The sequence below is a fragment of the Erythrolamprus reginae genome, chromosome 2 (genome assembly GCF_031021105.1).
Source record: "Erythrolamprus reginae isolate rEryReg1 chromosome 2, rEryReg1.hap1, whole genome shotgun sequence".
In the NCBI taxonomy this organism is placed as follows: domain Eukaryota; kingdom Metazoa; phylum Chordata; class Lepidosauria; order Squamata; family Dipsadidae; genus Erythrolamprus; species Erythrolamprus reginae.
In genome coordinates, this window is record NC_091951.1 from 22,000,789 (window position 1) to 22,022,007 (window position 21,219).

The 21,219-nt window shown below is 41.0% G+C and overlaps 1 protein-coding gene and 1 pseudogene across 5 annotated transcripts in view; both read left to right on the plus strand.

Annotated features, from left to right (window-relative positions):
- LOC139159247 (zinc finger protein 850-like) overlaps positions 1-21,219 on the plus strand; it is a 123,841-nt pseudogene that overhangs the window by 47,890 nt on the left and 54,732 nt on the right.
- LOC139159887 (zinc finger protein 436-like) overlaps positions 7,060-21,219 on the plus strand; it is a 40,014-nt gene continuing 25,854 nt past the window's right edge. For 3 of the 5 annotated variants that reach the window (XM_070737333.1, XM_070737335.1, XM_070737330.1), the window contains exons 1-2: positions 7,091-7,133; positions 19,371-19,437. The gene's annotated coding sequence lies outside the window, so the exon portion shown is untranslated. Of the gene's footprint in view, positions 7,134-19,370; positions 19,438-21,219 lie in introns of all 5 variants that reach the window. The other 2 variants (XM_070737334.1, XM_070737331.1) reach the window with 1 other exon arrangement.

Consider the following 21,219-nt stretch of genomic DNA (forward strand, 5'->3'; position numbering starts at 1 on the left):
CTATCTGTGGGAAAGCTTTCAGTCACAATAGCAATATGGTGGTACCCCAGAGCAGCGTTTTCCAACCGGTGTGCCGCGGCACACTAGTGTGCCGCGAGACACAGCCAGGTGTGCCGCGACAGCTCCAGCTGGGCGGGGAGCTGCCGGTGCCTCCGACCTCCCGGCTCCTGCCCGATGCCGCGGTTTCTGGCGCTCCTGCTGCGCCCCAAAGAAGGAAGGCAGGAAGAAGGAGAGCTTCATTCTTCGTGCCTTTTTCCCGCCTTCAATGGCGTCGGCGGCAAGTGTCCTTTGGGGCCCGGCGGGAGGGCACTGGCAGCGGAAACAGGCTGCCGGCTGCAGTGGCCCCGGGCACCGTTCCCTGTAGGCTGCGCACACCAACGCACCCCAAAATGCCCCCCGCGCACCCTTTTCCAGGGGCGCGCAGGGAGCCGCGGCCACCCGCCCGCCTGCCCAATTTCCCTCCGCGCGGCTGGGGACGCGGATCCACCACCCTCGCCAGCCCGATCTCCCTCCACCCGAGTGGGGAGGTGGATTCGCCACCCCCGCCAGCCCGATTTCCCTCCACCCGAGTGGGGAAGTGGATTCGCCGCCCCCGCTAGCCCGATTTCCCTCCAGTGGCTGATCTCCCTCCGTGTGGGGGGGGGCGACGAACCGACGACCGGGGGCTGTCCGTCCGTGTTGGGTGGTGCAGGGCAGGCACAGGCAGCCCCAGGGGAGAACAAGGGAGGGAGAGAAAGGAAAGAGAGAGAAAGGGAGGGAGAGAAAATTGAATGAAGGGAGAGAAAGAAAGAGTAAGAAGTAGAAAGGATAGAGAAAAAGGAAGAGAAAGGGAGGGGGAGAAAGGAAAGAGGGAGGAAGGGGGGAGAGAAAGATATGAAGGAGGGAGAAAAGGAAAGAGAGATAGAAAGGAAAGAGGGAGAGAAAGGAATGAGAGAGAAAGGGAGGGAGAGAAAGGGAATGAAAGAGGGAGAAGGGGTGAGAGATAGAAAGGATAGACAGAAAGGGAGAGAAAGGAAAGAGAGAAAGGGAGGGAGAGGAAGGAAAGAGATGAGAGAGGAAGGAGACAGAAAGAGAAAAAGGAAGGAAGAGAGAAAGAAAGGGATGGAGAGAGAAAGGAAGGAAGAGAGAGAAAGAGGGAGGGAGAGAGAAATAGAGCGAAAGGGAGGAAGAGAGATTTTTTTTATCCAAACTTTTTTTAGCGCCCCCCCCCCCCCAAATGTTCCCCAGGATTTTGAAAATATGAAAAATGTGCCGCGGCTCCAAAAAGGTTGGGAAACACTGCCCCAGAGGATTCACACAGGAGAGAAACCATTGGGATGTCCTCTTTGTGGGAAAGGTTTAAGTTATAATTCCAGCAATATGAGATACCAGCAGACTCACACCATGGAGAAATCTTTGAAATGTCCAATCTGAGGACATTACTTCAAGCATAAATCATCCCTTATTGCACACAAGGAAATTCACAGGAGGCAACATTTCAAGAGTTTAGAGAAGTCTTGAATTTCATTTGCGATCTGTCTTTGAAAGTGTAGGTGAGAAATTGATTGTTGGAATTTTGGCCTGATTTAGTTTATTCTCACATTTCTCAGGATTAAATTTATAGGTGGAGAGAAAAGGAAAGTGGAAAATGGCCTCACTTGCATAACATTGACAGGTTTAATATGTCTTGTAAGAATTTTTAAATCTCTGCTGGTAATAAATCTGATTCAGGGGTCTTGCTATTTTTTTGTGTTTTTACCACCTCCACCAATTCCATCATTGTTATTTTTTCATATGAACCAGCAGTATACAGCAGCTGCCAAAAAAAGCCAACACAGTTCTAGCCTGCATTAACTGAGGGATAGAATCAAGATCACATGAAGTGTTAATACCACTTTATAATGCCTTGGTAAGTCCACACTTGGAATACGGCATTTAGTTTTGGTCACCATGATGCTTCCTGAAGTTGTGAACGTTCCAACACTTGACATTTTTAAGCAGATGTTGGATAAACATTTGTCTGAAGTAGTGTAGGGTTTCCTGCCTAAGCAGAGAGATTGGACTAGAAGATCTCCAAGGTCCCTTCCAACTGTGTTGTTGTTGTTGTTGTTGTTGTTTGCCTGGTTGTCCGCTATATAGTTTGATGGGATATTCTCTTTTTGTTTTTGTTTTTTAAAAATCCTTTTGGAAATATTTCTTCTACTACATATAGGCTATCACTCCCTCTTTTGTAGGCCCCATTTTCTAAACCCTGCTGCATACTGTTCATACTGAAGTCTCTGGAGACTTTACAGGTCAATTTACAGAGGAAGAAGGATTTTAGCATTTAGCAGATGTAACATTTCTTCCTTCAGGTATGCTGGTGGCTCTTGGATGCAGACCATAGGAATGAAGATGTCTCCCTTAGAGTGGTTGGTCTAATGGTGCTACCATGTAATAAATACTTAGGAGCTGTGGGAAATCAGACTTGAAGTTTTGGGATATAGAGAGTTTTGATTTCCACTGAGAGTCACCCTGAACAAAGACGATTGTGTCATTCTTTAAACCTTCATGAACATTTACAGTTGAGAGAGTCCAGAAATATTTCGCAAGAAGAATACTCCTCTTCTCAGAACTCAATACCTTATTCCAGAGATGAAGCAAATGGAGGAAACAAAATTGAATCTTCCCTGGTGAAGGGAATTTTTATTTTTTTGTTTGGTGATGGTACACTTTTATGTTTTATGTTTTTGTTTTCTGTAAAATTATTTAAAAAATCTATAAAAATTATAATCACTGGAGCTGAATCCGTACAGCTGGAAGTAATACTATAGAGGGATATAGCATTGCTTCCAGCTGTACGGATTCAGCTCCAGTGATCTTAGAAGACGATGTCTTAGAAGAACTTGAACGATTAAAGATAAATAAGGCAATGGGTCCAGATGGCATCCACCCCAGAGTTCTTAAAGAACTCAGATCTGTCATTGCTACCCCCCTGACTGATTTGTTTAACCAATCCTTGTTAACAGGAGAAGTTCCTGAGGATTGGAGAATGGCCAGTGTTGTGCCTATTCACAAGAAGGGCAGTAGAGAAGAAGCTGGTAACTACAGGCCAGTTAGCTTGACATCAGTTGTAGTTAAAATGATGGAGACTCTACTCAAAAAGAGGATAAATCAGCACCTAAAAAACAATAACTTATTAGACCCAAATCAGCATGGCTTTACTGAAGGCAAATCATGTCAGACTAATCTCATTGATTTCTTTGACTATGTCACAAAGGTGTTGGATGAAGGTGGTGCCGTGGATATTGCCTACCTGGACTTCAGCAAAGCCTTTGATACGGTTCCACATAAAGAGCTGATAGATAAATTAGTGAAGATTGGACTTAATCCCTGGATAGTTCAGTGGATTTGCAGCTGGCTGAAGCATAGACATCAGAGAGTTATTGTTAACGGCGAGTATTCTGAGCAGAGTTAACAAGCGGTGTGCCACAAGGATCTGTTCTGGGTCCTATTCTTTTTAATATATTTGTGAGTGACATAGGGGAAGGTTTGGTAGGGAAGGTTTGCCTATTTGCCGATGACTCTAAAGCAGGGGTCAGGAACCTTTTTGGCTAAGAGAGCCGTAAACGCCACATATTTTGAAATATAATTCCGCGAGAGCCGTACGTATCTCCCTTTCTCTCTTTCTTTCTCTCTCTCTTTCTCTCCCCCTCTCTTTGTCTCTTTCTATCTCTTTCTCTCCCTCCCTCTATCTTTCTCTTTTTATCTCTCTCTTTCTCTTTCTCTCTCTCTCTTTCTCCCCCTTCTCTCTGAAGTGGGGAGGGCCGGGTTGGCACCAAGGGAGCTCGAGACGGGGTGCAAAAGCAAACTACTCTGCTGGCCCAGGCCCACATCGGAAGGAAGGAAGGAATGGTAAAAGGGGCGATCAAGAGAGGAATGGGTGAATGAATGGACGGAGGGTGGGAAGGAAGGAAGGAAAGAGGGAAGGGACAGGAACAGAGGAAGGGTGCAAAGAAAGCAAGGAAAGGTGTGAAAGGGGAGAGTAAGAGAAGAAGGAGTGAAAGAAGGGAATGAGGGAGGAAACAAGGGAGGAAGGAGAAGGAAAGCAAGAAATGGAGGGAGGGAAGGAAGGAAAGAAAGAAAGAAAGAAAGAAAGAAAGGGGGAAGGGACAGGAACAGAGGAAGGAAGCAAGGAAACTTATGAAAGGGGAGAGTAAGAGAGGAAGGACTGAAGGAAGGGAGGGAGGGAAGAAGGTAGGAAGGAGAAAGAAAAGAAGAAATAGAGGAAGGGAAGGTAAAAGAGAGAAAGAAAAAGAGCAAGAAAGAAAGAAAGCAAGAGAAAGAAAGAATGAAAGAGAAATAAAAATAGAGAGGGGGAATGAAAGAAATGGAAGGAGGGAAGGAAGGAGAGAAAGAAAGAGAAAGAAAGAAAGCAAGAGAAAGAAAAAAGAATGAAAGAGCAAGAGAGAAAGAGAGAAAGAAAGAAAGAAAGAAAGGCAACTTCAAAGAAAGGCTCACTGAGCATCTCTCACTCTCTCTCTCTTTCTATCCCTCTTTCTTTCTCTCTCTTCCTTTCTATCTCTCCTCTTCCTTTCTCTCTCCTCTCTCTCTCCCTCTCTTTCTACCCTCCTTTCTCTTCCTTCCTTCTCTCCCTCCCTCCCCTCCCTCCCTCCTTCCTTCCTCTCCATTTCTCTTTCCCTCCCTCTCTTTCCCTTTTCTTTCTTTTGGTCCACTTCTCTCTCTCTCCGCTTCTCCACTTGCCTCCCCCTCGCGCCTCGCCCTTCCCACCCGGCCACCCGCGCGCGCTTACCAGCAGCAGGAATTCAAGTAAGCCCAAAAGAAGCCATTGGCTCCGGGCGGCGTTCATGGCCCCCCCGAACCCCCAGCCCAGCTGGAGCTCCCTCTCGCCGCCGCCATCTCCCTGCGACTGCCTGCGGCCGCTGCATCCCCCCCCCCTCCCACTGGGCCACAAAGGACATTTGCCGCCGACGCCAGTGCAGCTTCAGCTGGGCGGGGCGCTGCCGGTACTTCCCTCCTGGGGCTCCCGCTCGCAGCTGTCCCCCGGCTTCTGCTCGATGCCGCGGTTTTCGGCGCTGTCCTGCTGTGCCCCAAAGACGGAAGGCGGGAAAAAGGCGAGAAGAATGGAGCTCTCCTTCTTCCTGCCTTCCGTCTTTGGGGCCCAGCAGGACAGCGCCAAAAACCGTGGCATCGAGCAGGAGCCAGGGGACAGCTGCGAGCGGGAGCTCAGTGCTAGGAGCCCTGTCTGCGAGCCAGATACGGCCATCAAAAGAGCCATATCTGGCTCGCGAGCCATAGGTTCCCGACCCCTGCTCTAAAGTGTGCAATAGGGTTGATATTTCTGGAGGCGTCTGTAATATGGTAAATGATTTAGCTTTACTAGATAAATGGTCTAAGCAATGGAAACTGCAGTTTAATGTTTCCAAATGTAAAATAATGCACTTGGGGAAAAGGAATCCTCAATCTGAGTATTGTATTGGCAGTTCAGTGTTGGCAAATACTTCAAAAGAAAAGGATTTAGGGGTAGTGATTTCTGACAGTCTCAAAATGGGTGAACAGTGCAGTCAGGCGGTAGGGAAAGCAAGTAGGATGCTTGGCTGCATAGCTAGAGGTATAACAAGCAGGAAGAGGGAGATTATGATCCCACTATATAGAATGCTGGTGAGACCACATTTGGAATACTGTGTTCAGTTCTGGAGACCTCACCTACAAAAAGATATTGACAAAATTGAACGGGTCCAAAGACGGGCTACAAGAATGGTGGAAGGTCTTAAGCATAAAACGTATCAGGAAAGACTTAGTGAACTCAATCTGTATAGTCTGGAGGACAGAAGGAAAAGGGGGGACATGATCGAAACATTTAAATATATTAAAGGGTTAAATAAGGTCCAGGAGGGAAGTGTTTTTAATAGGAAAGTGAACACAAGAAAAAGGGGACACAATCTGAAGTTAGTTGGGGGAAAGATCAAAAGCAACATGAGAAAATATTATTTTACTGAAAGAGTAGTAGATCCTTGGAACAAACTTCCAGCAGACGTGGTAGATAAATCCACAGTAACTGAATTTAAACATGCCTGGGATAAACATATATCCATCCTAAGATAAAATACAGAAAATAGTATAAGGGCAGACTAGATGGACCATGAGGTCTTTTTCTGCCGTCAGACTTCTATGTTTCTATGTTTCTATAATTAAAAAAAAAAACCTTATTCCACCAGACTTGAAATTTTGCGCCCAAAAAATTTAGTGGTGCGTCGCCTCCGATCTGATCTTAATGTGGTCCATAAAATCATCAGCCACACTCTTCTACCTGTCAATTAATACCTCAGCTTCTGACGCAACAACCCACAACCGCACAATAGATTGAAACTCAATGTAAATGGCTCCAAACCTGACTGCAGAAAATACAACTTCAGCAGCAGAATGATCAGTGCCTGGAAGGCACTACCTGACTCTGCGGTTTGTTCCCAAAACCCCCACAACTTTAACCTCAGACTACAATCAACCTCACCCATTTCCCAAGTGGTCTGTAAGGGGGGTGAATAAGTGCACCACTGTGCCAACCGTTCCTATCCTATTGTCCAAATTTACCTATACCTATTTTGCTTTTATGTTTATACCTGTTATCATGTACACGTTTTGATAAATAAACATATATCCTTAGAAAAATAAATTTAGGGGAATATATTTTTCCATCCCCCCCCCCTTTCTTTGTTGGTCTTTTAGATATGTACATTTTGCGTTTTGTACATTGGTTTGTTATAAATGAAAAGTCATTAAAATCAAATAAATGTAGGGCTCAGCACATATCTAATCTTGATAAGGCAAGTAGCATCACATTTGACTATTTCACTAGGCTCACTTGCAAAGTGAAAAAGAGTTGACACCATTTATACAGTGAAAACATCTTGCAAACGCCTTAGAGACGGGACAAGAGTGTTTTTCTCCCGCTATCAGGAGATGGCAGTCATATACGCAATACAGTATCTTTGCCTCAAACATGCCTGATAGAGGAGTTAAAACCATCGAGTACGGAATTGCTAGAAAAGATCAGAGAGAAATAGAGAACTTCCTCTTCCGGAAGACTCGGGGGAGGGAGGAGGGATGCAGAGCGGCTCTTGTGCTCTTCCGAGGACGGAAGCAGCAGCTGGAAGGTGAGTTGAGGGCAGGTGGGGGGAGAGTCCGGGAGCAAGTCGGGCTGTTTTGTTCCCTCGACGGCCTTGAAGCAGAGAAGTAACAGGGCTGAAGCGCGTCAGTTGCTGCTGCTGCAGGTTCCTTCCTTGGCCAAATTTAATCCCACTGGTGCTGCACGCTGTGAAACTGGTGGCTGCAATTTTCTGCTGGTGGGAAGATTGAAAAAGTCTCAAGTTAAGGATGATTCTCTGGGAATGGCTTCCCTCCAGAGGTTGTGGGTGCTCCATCACTGGGGGTTGTGAGAGAGTTGGGAGGGACCTTGGGGGTCTTCTATTCCAACCCCTGTGCAAAGCAGGAGACCCAATACCATTTCAGGCAATCGGTTAATTGTTCTCAGTGTCAGGAAAATTCTCCGTACTTGTAGGCTGGTTCTCTCCTGGGTTGGTTTCCATCCGATGCTTCTTGTCTTGCCTTCTGGTGCATTGCAAAATAAGTTGACCCCCTTCTTCTTGACCCCTCAAGTGTTGGAAGATGGCTGTCATGTCATACCTAGTCCTTCCTTTCACTGGACTAGACAAACCCAATTTCTGCAACTCTTCTTTATATCTTTTAGCCTCCAGCCCCCTAATCATCCATTCTTCTCTTCTCTGTTCTCTTTATAGAGACTCCTACACTTTTTAAAAATATTGTGGTAATCAAAACAATTTGCAGTAATCATAAATGTGATCTTTCTAAAGCATCAATAAATTGATAGTAATACTGTTTGCTCTTTTTAGGGGATTGTTCACTTTGATAGAACTTCAAGTAACTTCACAGTTACTGCTATTGAGCCATGTTGTATCTATTCTCTACTTCCTTGGTTTTTCTTGGCTAAGTGTACAACCTACTTTTTTCTCTGCTGTTCTGTTCGGGTTGTATGTGACCCGAAAGCCATGTTTGAGTCCCTGTAAAAAATTTTCCCTGCATATCTGAAACTTGAAATTTCATGACCTCTCGTCATTTCAGGGGTTCTCTCTATGAGAATTTTTTTGGGGGTGGGGGTAGGGGGTTTCTTTCTTGCTGAAAAAAAAAACTCCCTAATGTTATGTTCCGGGTCTATTTGACCCGGAATGCAAATTGATCATTTTAGGTACTTATATTTGGTCTTTTTGAAAGCTTTTTTCACCTGGAAACATGTTTGAATATTTCTGCACACAATGGAATGAAAATTGAACTGAAAAAATTAATCCTTATTGGTTTATTTTACACATAAATGTGCCTCCCCCCCGTTTTTGTGAAAGTTTTTTTCAATTTATGGATAGTTTTGCTTGCAAAATGCAGTCTATTTTATTGGAGTTGGTGTGGGAATGGTAGCTTGAACATTTCTGAATATAAGAAAAATATAAAGGAACTGGAAAAAATGATTCTTACTGGTTTTTTAACATCAGAAATAAGCCCCCCCCCCCTCGGCTGCTTGCAACCATTTTCACTTTTTATTTTTTTATGCTCCAAATCCGAAATATTCTTTAAAATCTTAGGCATCTATTTACTCAATTTAACAATGCTGATCATCAAAAAATATTTTTGGGGTGGTGGCTAATTGTTTTCTGGGCAAAAAAAAATCATAACTTCGAATCTGTTTCTGTTCGTATATGACCGGACCAAAAATATTTTTTTTAGGTACTTGAATTTGATCTTTTTGAAAACGTTTTCAACTGGAAAACTAGTTTGAACATTTATGAACATAATGATATGAAAATTGAACTGGAAAAATTGAGACTTATATTTTTATTTTGATCAAAAACCCCTCCCCCCATCCTTTCTGAATTTCGTGTCAATTTCTATTTTTTAAGGCTACAAATCCCTAAGGAATTTCCCCCCAAAAGGTTTGATATACTAAATTGAACATTTCTGAATATAAGAAAAATATAAATGAACTGAAAAAAATGGTTCTTATTGGTTTATTTTTGCCACAAAAGGGACACACACACCCCGGCCTTGCTGTGTGCCATTATTGTCACTGTTTATACATATTTGTCTAGAAATATTTGGAATATCCTTTTGAAAATCAACCACATTGTAGCCAGATAACTAATTTTATGAAAGAAATCCATTTTACTAAAAAAAAGTATGTAAGTTTGAAATTAACAGCATAATTTTTATATAAATTGAAATAACTTTATATGCAAAATAAACCAATATGCATCAATTTTTCCACTTCAATTTTCATATCATTATGTTCAGAAATGTTCAAGCTACAAATCCCACACCAACTTTAGCAAAATTGAATGTATTCTGCTAGCAAAACTATCCATAAAGTGAAGACTATGTCACAGAAATGGGGGGGAGGCACATTTATGTGCAAAATAAACCAATAAGGATTAATTTTCTCAGTTCAATTTTCATATCATTGTGTGCAGAAATGTTCAAGCTACCAATCCCACACCAACTTTAGTAAAATAGAATGGATTTTGCAAGCAAAACTATCCATAAATTGAAAAAACTTTCACAAAAACGGTGGGGGAGGCACATTTATGTGCAAAATAAACCAATAAGGATTAATTTTTTCAGTTCAATTTTCATTCCATTGTGTGCAGAAATGTTCAAACATGTTTCCAGGTGAAAAAAGCTTTCAAAAAGACCAAATATAAGTACCTAAAATGATCACTTTGCAGTCCGGGTCAAATAGACCCGGGAACATACTATTAGGGAGTTTTATCGAACAGAACAGCAGGGTTAATTTCATTTTGTTGGATAGAGACCAGTGTTCAAATCTATAGAAAGTCAAGTCCAAAGTCCACAAGGAAAGTATGAATTTGACAAAATGCAGGTTTGTGTTTATGAAGAATTCGCTGCAATGTTAAAATACAATCATGAAGATTTTAAAAATTGTCTTTTGGACTTTAGATGTGGAAAAAAAAGAGGGAAAAAAGCTGGAATATAATGAAAAGTAACTTGAAAACAAAAGACAGCTTGACAATTATATTGGGATTCATAATTATTACACTGGGATTGAGAGTGACAAGAAAAAAGGAACAGGAGCATATTGGTATCAGAAGATGCAATTTAAAATGAGGGGATAATAGTGAGAAGAGACAAAAAGGGATTGAGAATATACCTTTTTTTTAAAAATATTTTTTTTTATTAAATTTTATCACAACAAACAAACAAAAAATCATAAAGAAAAAGTGCCCAACACCAATAACCCCTCCACCATTTAGGGGGTTCAGTTATTTACAGTAAATTTCAATTTCTTCCTTAGCTCCGGTTTACATTTCTTTACATACAAAGAGTGACTGGAGTTTATTTTTCACATTGTCGTCATATATTCTACGTAGGATATAATCTTTCACCTTATTCCATCGTGCCATCAGCTTCTCCAATTTATTTTCATCATAGTTGATTAATCTTGATTCCGTAATTTCGAAGTGAATGTGGTTCACCATGTACCAGTACCAATTCTGGATTGTCCATTTATTACTGTCCTTCCACCCTAATACCACTTGGATTGAGAATATACCTACAGTGTAATTCCTACACAAATAATACATTTCAAATGTAAAAAAATGAGTTGGGGAAGTTATTGGTAAAAAAATAAAAGAAAGAAAAAGAAAAGATCATGACAGTAGAATTGGAAGGGAAATGTTTGAAAGATTAAAAGAATGAGTGATTGACATTGGAATGTCATAATTTTTTTAGAATCATTTTATTATTTTATTAAAAAATAATAGAAAAAAAGAATAAAGAAAAAAGGAAAATATATTAGACTATAGTATATCAATTGTTGGAAGGATATATAATTTGGACAATTATTACCCCTTTTTATAACATTTGTTTTATATAAGATTTGTATAACTCACGAACCTTCTTTAATATTGAAAGAATTCAGATGATTATTGATATTTTTGGAATAATATAAGATCTTTATAATCAATATTCTTAAAGTTGGATTTTTTGTTATGGGCAATTTAAAATGTTATTAACCAATAGATGGAATAGTGATGACAAGAATTGTATTTATTTAAATATAGAGAATGAGTTAAAAATTTAAAAAGTTAGAATGTTGGAAGGGAGAGATGAAAGGGAAGAAGAAATTAAAAATTTAGGGGATCTAGAACTAAAAAAATGATGAGTCAAGGTACCAATTGAGGAGAGGGAGACATAGGGCCTAAAATGAAGAGGCATAAGAGATAATGACTATTTCTGGAAGTTACGTTTTAGCGATTAATTAGGAAGAAAGTTGAATATTAGAGGTGGTAGACTCAGACGACAAAAATAGGAGGAAGGAGGTTCGCACTGCCCCCACCCTGCTTGCCTTCCGAAAAAGTTTAAATACTCATCTTTTTCGCCAGGCCTGTGGTCATTAGACCTTTCCCCCTGACCAACAAGTGTTTGTTTTATGGAGTGAATGATAACACTATGTAACACAAATTTTGTTCCCAGCTTTTAAATGTTATATTCCAATTGCTTATGTCTAAAACAAATTAAAATTGCTTACATTCATCATAAACTTCGCTTTTGTGACCACGGCAACGAAAATTATGCATTTTTACTATAGAAACAGACGATTTTGCATCTTCTCATTTGTACAGTCAGACTAAGAACACTATCTATACGCATTACACAGATTACCGAAAACTGTTTAGAAGTGCGGTTTTCCAAGATTTACGACTATACTGCAAATCAGTTTCACAAATCAATCCCGAAATATAGTCGCCCATCATGTTTTCGTTATATTGTCCTTGGTAACGGCGTTTAAAGTTCATAATGTCCTGGTGAAAGCGCTCGCCTTGCCCCTCTGAATAAGCTCCCATGTTCTCTTTGAACTTATCAAGATGAGCATTAAGGATATGGATTTTGAGTGACATCCTGCAGCCCATTGCAGCATAGTTCTTTATCAGACCATTGAAGCAGAAATAGGGAGGGGAGGTGTGGATTTATCACAGACGGGCAGGGGGGTTTCCAGCTGGTGGCTTTCAAAGGTGTGTGTGTGTCTGTGTGAGAGAGAGTTTGTGTGTGAGAGAGTGTTGTGTAAATGTGTGTGTGTACTCTCTGTGCAATCAGCAGCTGCCTTATTGAAGCCCCCCTGCTTCTTTGTTCCTCAAACTAGTAGAGCCATCCATCCATTTAAGCCTCAATCCTGTCTCTTTCCCTCGGAAAGGATTTTCTGTTCTATTCCGCATTCTTGAGTCTCTCTCTTCCCCGCTCCTTAAACTTAAGAAACTCACCAGGTGCTGCCCAGCCATTGACCCTCAGAGTGGAAAAAACTAATCCTACGTAGCTTCTGCTCTGGCAATTTCACTCTACTTACGAGAGCTTACAAAACATTCGCCAGACCCATCCTCGAATATAGCTCATCCGTTTGTAACCCATACCGCATCACAGACATTAACACCCTTGAAAATGTCAAAGATACTTCACCAGAAGAGCCCTTCACTCCTCCACTCGAAACAGAATCCTCTACGAAACTAGACTTTCAATCCTGGGCCTAGAAAGCCTAGAACTAAGACGCCTTAAACAAGATCTAAGTATTGCCCACAAGATCATATGCTGCAACGTCTTGCCTGTCGGCGACTACTTCAGCTTCAACCACAACAACACAAGAGCACAAAACAGATTTAAACTTAATATTAACCGCTCCAAACTTGATTGTAAAAAATATGACTTCACTAACCGAGTTGTCGAAGCGTGGAACTCATTACCAGATTCCATACTGTCATCCCCAAACTCCCAACACTTTACCCTTAGATTATCCACGAGTGATCTATCCAGATTCCTAAGAGGTCAGTAACGGGCGAGTGCAAGTGCACTAGAGTGTCTTCCGTCCGCTGTCCTCTTGCTCTCCTATATCTCCTATACCTTTCTTCTATTCCTATATCTCTTCTTCTATTCTTTCACTGATATGTTCTAGTCCTATATCTTCTCTTCTATTCCTTATTAGATATAATTTACTATGAGCATGTCCTCTATAACCTTCATCATGTATTTTACTATTTGTATACCCTTAAAACCCTCATTGTGATTTGGACAAAATCAATCAATAAAAATAAAACAAATAAAACTCCTATTGTAGAAAGGGGTGGGTGGATACGGGGAAGAAATAGTGTTAAAAGCAGGAAGTGACCTAAACCCATTTTACAACTCTTCTTCCTAGAAGCCATTCTAGGAATAGACATCTCAGTCAATTTAACCCTTAGAGAGAATTATCCCTGGTAATTGGGTTTAGGCCACTTCCTGCTTTTAACACTATTTCTCCCCCGCATCCACCCACCCCTTTCTACCTTAGGAGTTTTTTCCACCCTGAGGGTCAATGGCCCTGAAAATAAGACATGTCCAGAAAATAAGCCCAACAGGACTTTTCAAGTCATGCATAATAAGCCCCCCCAATACTTTCCGGGGAAAGAGGGGAGACATGCCTGGAGCCGGTCTTTTTCTTTTTTTTAAAAAAAAATTTTTAAATTGATTTTTAACAATTTTTACATCACACAACATAAAACAGTGCGTAGTGAATTGTGCCCACCACCCCGACACACACACATTCCCCACCACCAAATTTGGGGGTGTTTCTTGTATAGTCCACTTAACCCAAGAGCAATATATCTATTTACATATTATAGAGTGATTCCAATTTATTTCTTGTAGCTTGGTCTCGGATTCTACTCGTCATATATCGTCTTACCTTGTCCCACCGTCCCATCAGCTGTCCCAACTCAGTTTCATTATCCAAATTTATCCTTTTTTCCATAATTTCAAATTGAATATGGTCCACCATGTACCTATACCAATTTTGCATTGTCCATTTTGTCGCATCCTTCCAACCCAGAACTATTACTGCCTGAGCGCTTTCTATTGCTGCTTTTTTTATTTCTCTAAATTCTCCCATCACATTACTTTTTACTAGTACTGCCATTTCCTTAGTGATTGTCCATTGTATATTTAGCATTCTATTGATATCCTCTTTCACTTTTTGCCAAAATTCCTGCACTATCGGGCATTCCCAAAACATATGCATAAACACTCCTTTGTCTTGACATCCATGCCAACAATTCCCCCTGACATTCTGCTGAAAATGTGCGAATTGAACGGGAGTAAAATACCACTTGTGTAATATTTTCCTTCTCATTTCCCTGATTCTTGTATTTTTAATTTTCCTTATATCTTCTACTATATTTTCCATTTCTTGTACCTCTACTGATATCCCATTTTGCCACCATTTAGTCAATCCATCAATCGTATCCCCTTCTGACTGCACTAGCAATTTGTATATATTAGTTGCTTGCGCCTTTATCCCCTCACTTTTTTCTCTTATTATTTTCTCTAACCCTGTCTCCTCCCTCCATAGTACTTCTTTATTCTCTCTTTCATTAAGATATTTACATATTGCATTTATTTGTAGCCACCTTTCCTTACCTAACCACCATTCTATACGATTTCTACTTGGCCTGCCATCCTTCTCATATAACTGTTCTATCTTAGTTATCCCTCTTCCCTTCAACTCTCCTATAACCCTATTTAAGTTAGTTTCATTTTCTCTATTTATTACATAAAGCGATGACAGTTTAGATTTATATAATCCTATTTTCCCCTGCCATTTTTTCCAAATTTCCATAGTCCCTTTCATTGGGCCTATTAATTTACCTATGTCACTCCTATTCCACTTTCTAAAAATTAATTCTCTATTCTTCATCCCGTTTATCTGTTTTTCCAATTTCACCCATTTATTTTCACCTAATTGCAACTCCATTAATCTTTCCATTTGAAAAGCTTCCCTATAAAGCTGCAAACATGGAACTCCCCATCCCCCCTCTTTTTCATTCGCAATTAACCACTTTTTTCTTATTCTTGGTCTCTTGTCTTCTTCAATCCAATAATTTAGTTTTTTGTCCCACTCTTTAACCTTACATACCGATAGCCCCCCCGACAGCACCTGAAATAGGTACATCATCTTGGGAGCTATCATCATTTTTAAAGCTCTTATTTTAGAGAGTCTCCTTAGCTTTTTATCTTTCCAACTCCTCATCTGTTTCAACATTTTCCTCCATATTAATCTATAATTAATCTCTTCAATTTTCACTGGGTTTTTCAATAACCAAATTCCCAAATATTTTATTTTTTTGAGTCCTAATTTCAACCCCGATTCTTTCCTGATTTCTATCTGTTCTCTCGGATCTATATTTAAGCACATAATCTCTGATTTTTTCATATTAACCGACAGTCCCGATTCCTGCTTAAACTCTTGTAAAATATTTATTATACCTTTAATCATCTCCATTGGGGTCTGGGTCAATATAATTGCATCGTCTGCAAATAAATTTATTTTCATTTCTAATACCCCTATTCTATATCCTGCCCAAGTGTTATCTTGTCTTATCTTATTAGCTAAGATCTCTATTGCTATTACAAATAATTTTGGAGATAAAGGGCATCCCTGCTTGGTGCCGTTTAATATTTTAATACTCTGCGTTCTTTGTCCATTCACTCTTATATATGCTTCATTTCCTTTATAAATCTCTTTTATAGTTTCACAAAATTTCCCCCCCATATTTAGTTCATTACATAATTTATATAAATAGCTATGGTTAACTTTATCAAACGCTTTATAAACATCTAATTTCAAAATTCCCAATTTCCTTTTAGTAGCGGTAGCATGGTGCATCACATTCATTACATTTCTAATTGGTTCACTTATTTTCCTTCCCTTCACGAATCCATATTGATCCTCTTCAATTATTTTTGGTAAAATATTTTCTAATCTATTTGCCAGTATTTTCATAAATATTTTCTAATCCTGATTTGCCAAACTGATCGGACGGTAAGACCCAGGCTCTCTTAAATCTCGACCCATCTTCGGAATGGTAACAATTTCTGAAAGCTTCCATGTCTGCGGGATATCACGATTTAACAATATATTATTGAACAATTTCCCCAAATGCGGCAACAACACATTCACATAAGTTTTATAGAATTCCCCTGTAAACCCATCTGGGCCCGGTGCTTTGGCTTGTTTTAACCCTTTAATTACTCTAGCAATTTCATCTTGTGTAATTTCTGCATTCAAAATTTGTTTATCTTCTTCACTTACTATTTTCCCAACCTTGAGGACTCCTATCTTCACTTGCTCCTCTTTATACAAATCTTCATAACATTTCCTCATTATCTCCTCTAACTGGTCATTACCATATCTAACCACTCCACTAGTGTCCCTCAATGGTAAAATACAAGATTTTTCTTTCCTCTTCTTCAGATATCTCGCCATTTGCTGCATTGATCTTGTCCCCCAGCTCTGTATTTTTTGTCGCATCATCATTCTCATCTTGTTCCATTTGATCTCATCATACACCATCAATTGTTTCTTTTTCAATTTCAATAAAATATTCCAATCTCTACTTTTAGTTAATCTTAACTGCTCTTGTATCCAATCTATTTCCCTTATCTTCCTTTCCCTCTCTCTACCCCACCTCTTCCTAATATCTGCTTCCATACATATACATTGTCCCCTCATGAAGGCCTTACATGCATCCCACACAATTGATTGTTTAATACCACCCACATCATTAATTCTAAAATATTCAGATAACTCTGTTTGCAATTTCTCTTTATCTTGTTCCCTAGCAGTTACAACTGCATTATATCTCCAAATTCTTTGATTACATTCCTGACCTATTTCCAATTCTGCCAATAGTGGGGCATGATCTGATATCCATATACTTTTAATGTCTACTTTTTTAACTTGTATATTGCCTCCCCTATTCATTAATATGTAGTCTATGCAGCTAAATGTATGATATCTTGCTGAATAATATGTAGCTCTGTTTAAAATATCTGCATGAAGATCCACCATATTAAGTCTGTTTAAATGTAACATCCTGCTATTTGCAGTCCCATTTGTTAATTGCATATTAAAATCTCCTGCCAAAAAAGTTGAGCCCTCCATAAAGTTGTCTAACTTCCTCTTAGTATTTATTATAAATTGTTTTGTTTTCACATTTGGGGCATAAATTGCTGCTAATGTCAGTTTCTTTTGATTTATTTTCCCTTTAACAAATATCCACCTTCCTTCTCTGTCTTTCTGAATTTCAACCTCTTCAAAATTAACCCTCTGATGAATCAGAATCGCTGTGCCTCGGCTATTTTGTGTTCCTCTAGATTCAAACACCCTATTCCAATTTCTATCATTAATCAATTTATCCCTTCCTCCCCTTAATATCCTAAAACGTTTCAAATCCGATCCCAAACCATTCACATTTAAAACCATTATCTTACACTCCATCATAATATACCAAAATCACCCTTTTCCCCTCTTGTTTTGCCCTTGGTTTATTTCCCCCCCCTTTCTTAACCCCTATTACACCCCCCAACGTGCCTCCCCCGTGCTCCCCCCACCAAGTGGGGAGAAGACAAGAAAAAAACTTGCCCATTCATGAGGCACATTATCTGGATTGCGTTCTCACTCAACTAGCTCCTCTTTCAACCCTTTTTAATTGTAATAAAGATAAATCTTCTCTCCCCCTCCTTTCTCCTTTAAATAATTCCTTATTTAATTTTAAATTCTTAAACCACCTTTTTCTCCCCCTTAGACTTCCCCCACTAAATGACAGATATACAGGAATCCCAAGGCATCTCCAAGAAAAATAATAATAATTATTATAATAATAATAATAGTAATAATAGTAATAGTAATAATTCTTTTTCTTTCTTTCTTTTTTTCCACAACAAGACAAGGAGACCAAACACCATCACTTTCTGGCTCTCTTCTCACGCAGAGCCCGTGTTTTTCTCTGCTCCTTTCTGATGGCCTCCACTTGCCCGGTTAACTCCTTCAGCTGCTCTTCCCTTCGTCTTTCCTCCTCGTCTGGGGTGCTCCGACCGTCAAAAGCCTTTTCTCCTTCATGTGCTAGTGCTCCAGTTTCATCAAACTTAATCCCCAGTTGATCCAATAAAGCCTTTCCCTCCTCCAATGAACGTGCTCTGTACATTTTATTTTCCTGGAACACCAAGATGGCCACTGGGTAGCCCCAGCTAAATCTGGTTCCACTTTGATATAACCGGCTTGCAATTGGTTTCAAAACAGCTCTCGCTCTTAGAGTTTCCCAGGAAAGATCCCTCAGAACCTTTATCTCATTTCTGTCTTGTTTAAGGCTCGCAGAAGTCTTCAAAGATTTATAAATCATCTCTGTTTTTTTTTCACTGAGGAAAGCGACAATTATGTCTCTCTGCCTCCCGTCTCTTCTCGGGGCCGTCCACTGAACTCGCAATATATCTTCCAGGCTGACATGTACGCTTGTCTGTTTATTTAACCAAGCACAGACTGCTTCTGTTAACTTTGAATCAGAGGCAGGGGCAGAATCCATTCTGAAGCCACGCAGACGCAAATTCCTTCTTCTCTGACGGTCCTCCAGATTAGCAATTCTATCATTCATTTTTTTAATTATTCCATCGTGATCCTTCACTTGTTTTTCAACTTTCTGTATCTTTCCAGCAGAGGATTCCTCCTCCTTTTTAATTTGCTTTACTTCTGACGCCAGCTGCTCCATTGTAGTTTCTACTTTAATAAATCTCTGTTCAAATCCAGCAATTTATCCAGTTTTTTTTCAATGTTCGCTAAGCTGGAAGCGTCTTCTTTTTTCCCTCCCTCCGCCATTTTAAGATTTATTGTACTCACTTATCACTTCCTTGTTACAGCGAAAGCACCTCCGTTTTTGCTTGAAATCGTAAATCTTCAAATTCTCTTTGATGCCCGTAGACTCCTGTACCTCCTATTTTTTTTTCCTAAGAAGGATTTATAGTATTTTTAAGGGAGAGAAAACCCTTTACATTATATATTAATTCGGAGCCAGAGGTGAAATGCCTAGAAACCAATTCGGCACATGCGCAATCCGGAGCCGGTCTTTCTCCAGCAGGAACTTTTGGCTGGGAGAGCGAGGGCAAGCGAGAGACAGCTGCACACACACACACCGCAGGACGAGTTAAGCTCCTCTGGACTCTGACTATGAAAGTTTGAAACATGCTCCTGCCTGTGAAGAACAGGAGGGAAGCATCGATTCCTTCATCGCAGATAGGAGCATGTTTCAAAAGACTGCTGAAGGCAGCCCAGAGCAGCTGAGCCGGTCCAGCAAGGGAGGGGGGAGGGAGGGAGGGGGCGGCAAGAGGCTGAGCCAAAAGGGATGACGACAGGGACGTCTGCTTCTCAAGCCCTGCGCTCATCTGGGCTCTGCCTCCGTCAATTTGAAATGCCTCCTGTTCACTCACTGCCGTGTTTATCAACATTTTTTCTTAAGGGGAACCCTTTGGTGTCATCAGATTTCTGGCGGAACCTGTACCGTGTACTGTTTATGTCCCTCCAAGGTGAGCCCCCAATTTATTTCAATCTAAAGAACATCAGGCTCAGTAGTGTCAGCTTCATCTAACTTTTGTTTTTTAATAAATCTGTCCAGGTTAGCGGTAAATAAGGTTCAAAAGAGAAGTGTATTTAATATGAAAGTGAACACAAAAATAAGGGGGAAAGATCAGAAGCAATGTGAGAAAATATTATTTTACTGAAAGGGTAGTAGATGCTTGGAACAAACTTCCAGCAGATGTGGTTGGTAAATCCACAGGAACTGAATTGAAACATGCCTCGGATAAACATAGATCCATCGTAAGATACAGAAAATAGTATAAGGGCAGAGTAAATGGACCATGAGGTGTTTTTTTGCCATCAATCTTCTATGTTTCTATGCATCCCCCAAAAAGGGCGTTCTCAGTGGTGGCCCCTTCTTTATGGAACATCATCGCCCTAGGAATACAATTCCCCCTCACCTTGTTGCTTGTCTGGAGACCTTGAATAGAGATGGAACCGATCAAGTAGTTGACCTGAGTGTGTTGTAGCTAGCAGTATGGGCACAATCACCATCTGAGCCAGTCCAGCAAGTGAGGGTGGCCTCCTGTTCACTCACTGGCTTGGGACTCTTCACCCTCCACCTGCCTCCCTTCAGACGGGGGGGGGGGTGCAGGCGAGGGTGGTGCATTGGGATCCCCTGAAGGACACGGATCCTCCTCCGCCTCTGGCTCCTGAGCAAAGCGGGAGGGGAAATACACCGAGTTGACAGCCACACTTCTAGCTGTGCTGAGCTGCACTTCCTTGTCTTTTCCAAACATGCTTCCCACACACAGGAGATCTTTCTCCCTTCAAAATCCGGCCAGAAATTAGTGTTCACGAGACTCTTAGAGCGAAAGGGGAAAGATTTATTGCATTTAGTCAAAAGGTTCCTGCTGGTGCTTTTTTCTCGTGCCCTCTTCCCCCCTCCTCACTACAGAGAGAGAGGGGGACACGCGCCAGAGAGGTGAACCAGGAAGTGCATAGCCGGCTGCTTCTGCCACTGAGCTCTGCTGGGAGTTCGGCTGTCAGCTCTTGCTCAGGCAGCGCTCAAGTGTTTCTTTCTCCTACCTCCGGATGGGGGTCAGTGGATACAACATCAGGAATGCGACGGAACTCCATGTCCCATTATTATTTATTTATTTATTTATTTATTATTTAGATTTGTATGCCGCCCCTCTCCGCAGACTCGGGGCGGCTCACAGCATAACACAACAATTTATAACAAATCTAAATATAATTTAAAATATTTAAAAGAACCCCATTTTGCTAACAAACACACACTCAGACATACCATAAATAAATTGTACATGCCCGGGGGAGGTGTTTCAGTTCCCCCATGCCTGATGACAAAGGTGGGTTTTAAGGAGTTTACGGAAGGCAGGGAGAGTAGGGGCAGTTCTAATCTCTGGGGGGAGTGGGTTCCAGAGGGTTGGGGGCCGCCACAGAGAAGGCTCTTCCCCTGGGGCCCGCCAACCGACATTGTTTAGTTGACGGGACCCGGAGAAGGCCCACTCTGTGGGACCTAATCGGTCGCTGGGATTCGTGCGGCAGAAGGCGGTCTCGGAGATATTCTGGTCCAGTGCCATGAAGGGCTTTAAAGGTCATAACCAACACTTTGAATTGTGGCCGGAAATTGATCGGCAGCCAATGCAGGCTGCGGAGTGATGGTGAAACATGGGCATACCTAGATAAGCCCATGACCGCTCTCGCAGCTGCATTCTGCACGATCTGAAGTTTCCGAACACTTTTCAAAGGTAGCCCCATGTAGA